Source organism: Lygodium microphyllum, chromosome 2 (genome assembly GCF_053477565.2).
Source record: "Lygodium microphyllum isolate KBCC chromosome 2, Lygodium_microphyllum_v1.1.10, whole genome shotgun sequence".
Classification (NCBI taxonomy): domain Eukaryota; kingdom Viridiplantae; phylum Streptophyta; class Polypodiopsida; order Schizaeales; family Lygodiaceae; genus Lygodium; species Lygodium microphyllum.
In genome coordinates, this window is record NC_141136.1 from 69,549,953 (window position 1) to 69,554,305 (window position 4,353).

A 4,353-nucleotide genomic window follows, 5' to 3' on the forward strand; every position below is an offset into this window, starting at 1 on the left:
CATGTGTACATGTTGTACTGTCTTTTCTTTTTCTCTCTCACTGGGACAAATACACCTTTAAGTGGGAGATTGTTGGGGGTAAAGGTGCCTCTGCCTAGCCGCCCATGTATTACTACACTAACAGTACCCACCACTGCACATTGCAGATGGTGAGCACCCGTCTGGCACTTATTCTTTATTCTTTTAGTGACAGTTTGAATAAAGGAAGGCCCGGCGACACATTGTGATTGTTGGAGTTTTCACTTTTGAGTCTCTCTCTCTCTTGGCTCTTACTCTCCATCCACCATAGCTCTCACCGCCAAGCTTCTTCCTCCTGGATTCCACTTCCCTTTCATCGAGAAGATAAAAGAGAGGTGACCTTCACTTCCTGATTATCACCTGGAAGGGATGCACAACCTCACTTGAGGAGGAACTTTGCATGCCCCTCAAGTCTCGAAGGCCATGAAATTTTCAAATTCAGGTGCAGGTACATTCCCCATTGTCAATTTTGGAAATATTACAATAGTGATCATCTCTATTTAGGGTACCCAAGTGGTTAAAGGTTCCATTGGAACAAGATTGGAAGAGATGCAGGGCATCTCCTACTCTTAGGATACTTACAGGTGGTGGTCATAGTTTTACAAGTCTTACAATAGGTGCCTACCAATCTACAAGTTATCCTTGATCCCTACATGTGCCCCATAACCATCCTCAGGTTGCTACAAAGGTTTACAAGGGATTTTTCCACTCAAGGTACTTCCACAGGGTCAAACAAGGTACTTACAGAGGTGGAAGACAGGGTGCATGAAACTTTTATTTATAAGACCTAAAGATTTAATTACATAAAAAATTTTCCTAATCCGAATTGTGAACTTGATAGCTTCATTTGAAGAGGGGATCCTAAGCTTTGATTTAAATAAAAAAATTTGGCAATCCGATATCGGAAGCTCAAGTTATTGCTGATTTTTTTACACTAGTTATAGTGAGATAATACCGAGACAACATACATGGGGAGTCATTGTTTGTCATTGTTCCACCCAAAGTTTCCAACCCAAGTCTATATCTTTTGAAATATATATCCCCATATAATAATCTTCCCATAGATCTATTAAGCATTGGGATTGGGACTATATTCTAAGAGAAGTAGGGGATTTATTGACAAATCGTCTCCTAATGGCTATGAATAAGAAGAAAGACCCCATTATTGAAGCATTAAATGATGGTGTCATGAACTTTCTAGAGGATCCAAATTACACAAATGAAGCCCATAATGTTGAACAAATAGATGAAGATTTAAGCATTGGGATTGCTTACAGCACACACCAAGGAAGGGATGACACACATGAAGTGCATGCAGTGAATGTTGAGATATCGAGCTCCACTCGTGATACGCCAGGGTGACCGTTGTGTATTTATGTCACCGACTTGTCAGTTGCAGACGCGGTTGGTACACCGCCCATGAATAATAGCTACATGATAGCTATCCTTATCTACTCTAGTTCGTGGCTCAGTTAGTATGCCACCTTAGTTAGTTGAGTTTGGTTTGAGACCCATATAGAGGGTTCTTCTATTTCTTTGTACTTGAGTTCTTTTGGCTTACACAACTAAGAAGAGGAAAAATTGTTTTCAGCCTCCACCCTTGTGTGTCTTTCCCCATTGTGCAAGCAAGAAAGCTTCAAGCGAGACTCCTTCCTTCTCTCCCACAATCTTGACATGGTATCAGAGCCTTGTTCGTGGTAAGGAGCTCAAAAAAGCAAGCCAAGCTCGCGGTGTTCTGGTAAGAGGAGCAGTGTTGCTTTCATCTTCTGTTGTGGGAGCAGATCTCTGTAGGTAGCACAGCCGGAAAGTGCAGGAGTGCATTGTCTCAGGTTGAGACGCCCTTCGCGGTGAAGCAAGAGGGCAGTATATGCTGCGGGCGAGGCCTTTAGCCCTTGGCGACCTTGTTTTTTTTATTTGAGGCCATTTCGGGGCCTGTTTTGGAGGTGGAAGTTTTCTGCACGCACTCAGGAAAAGGCTCAGTTTTATGCTGTGCAGCCACTGTTCTACAAGTCGGTGAATAGTTACTATAAAAATTGCATTGTATGCTTGTGCGCAGAGACATTGGGAGTTACAGAATCATCCCTGTTGCCTGTTGATGCAAAATCGTCACTAGGAAGTGACTGTGTGGTCAAATACCACTTTCGCCAGTTTTGCAGATTTTCCCTTGTGAGGGTGAAGCTGTGGTTTTTGCAGTGACAGAATTTTTTGCAGTCTTCTGTAATGGCATCTGATTCTCTTTCACAGATTGTCACTGAAAAGCTTGACAAGAACAACTTCCAAGCATGGAAGTTTAGAATGACGAATTTTCTTATGGGAAAAGGATATTGGGAATTTGTTGCAGGAAATGAAGAAGAACCAGTTCTTCCTGATATTCCCAATCAACAGCAAATGCAGGCATTTAAAGCATGGCATGAGAGAGCCAGGAAAGTTATGTATTGGCTATCTATCAGCATTTCAGACTCTATGATTGTGCATATTCAGGATGCAAGTATGCCAAAGGAGGCATGGGATACTTTGTCAAAAATGTATAGCACAAATACGCAAGCCAGGAAAATGCAGCTCAAGCAAGAGTTGCACAATGTGCAAAGAGAAAATATGAGCATCAACGACTACCACATGAAGGTGAAGAAGATTGCAGATGCACTTGCTTCCATTGGGTCACCAGTGGAAGATGATGATTTAGTTTCTGTGACCTTGAATGGTCTAGGAAAGGATTATGCACAGTTTCGGACATCCATTTCAGTTCGTGAAAGATTTCCTGATTTTGAGGAGCTGATTGCTCTTCTAATTTCTGAGGAGCAAAGAAATGGTGGTGCATCTTCTTCAGGAGGAACTTCAAAAGAAGCTGTCTTCTACTCAAATGCTGGAAGAGGTAGAGGCAGAGGTAGAGGAGGCCGATATGGAGGCCGTGGTAGAAATCAGAATATGCAGCAAACTCAAGAAAAACAGTCCTATGGAGGAGGACGTGGTAACTCTAGAGGCAGGGGGAGCCAAAGAGGTCATGGTGGATGGCAAAGAGGCCAAAATGCAAACAGTAATGTTGAATGCTACTATTGTGGTAAAATGGGTCATATGGCTAAAGACTGCTATAAAAAGCAGAATGACATCATGAATGAAAAACTATAACAAGGAAATTATGCATCCTCTAGTAGACAGGGTGATGACAGAAATGAGCATCTGTTTATGGTGCAGCACATGAACAATTCTGTGACAAATGCAGAAGAAAGCAATGATGTATGGTATGTTGACTCAGGTGCATCAAACCACATGACAGGTCATGCAGAATGGATGGAGGATGCAAGGAAAATGGAAAAACCAGGATTTGTGGAGACTGGTGATGATACTGCACATCCTATTGTGCAGATTGGAAAAATTCCCTTGTCTATGCAGGATGGGAAAAAGAAATACCTGTCCGATGTATTTCATGTCCCGAATATCACCAAGAATCTGGTTTCTGTTGGTCAAATGGTTGAACAGGGCTTGCAGGTCAGATTTAATCTTCATGGATGCTTTGTTGAGGATATGAAAAATAAAGGTCGCTTGATAGCAAAAGGAAAGAAGAAGAGCATAATGTTTACATTGGATGCAGACATGTCTGAATTGAGTGCAGCAATGTTTGCACATGGGACCGGTGTAGTTGCAGATATTGATATCTGGCATAAACACATTGGTCATGTTAATGTACAGCGACTTAAATCAATGCAGGCCCAAAATATTGTTGCAGGTTTGCCAAAATTCAAGGTTGCAGAAATGCATAAGGTATGTGAAGCCTGCCAATTTGGAAAACAGGCAAGGAAACCATTTCCTAGACATGTTCAAGAGAGTAAGAAGCCATTGGAATTAATCCACTCTGATGTGTGGACAACTAAAGCTGCATCTCTTGGAGGCTGTCATTATTTTGTCAGTTTTATTGATGACTATAGCAGAAAAGTTTGGGTGTATTTTATGAAAAAGAAAAGTGAAGTTTTTGGGCATTTCAAAACTCTTAAAGCGATGGTTGAAAAAGAAACAGGCCTGCAAATAAAATGCCTAAGGTCAGATGGAGGGGGAGAGTACCTCTCAAATGAGTTTGCAAGGTTCCTGCAGGAGCATGGCATAAAGCAGCAATATTCATGCAGTCATATCCCACAACAAAATGGAATTGCAGAAAGGAAAAACAGGCATATTGGAGAGGTATCTCGTGCCATGCTCAATGAAAAAGACTTGCCAGATTTTTATTGGGCTGAAGTAGTTGCTACAGCAGTCTACATAATGAACAGGACTCCCACTGCAGCAATACATGGAATGACTCCAGAGAAGAGGTATAATGGTAGGAAACCAGATATTTCTCATTTG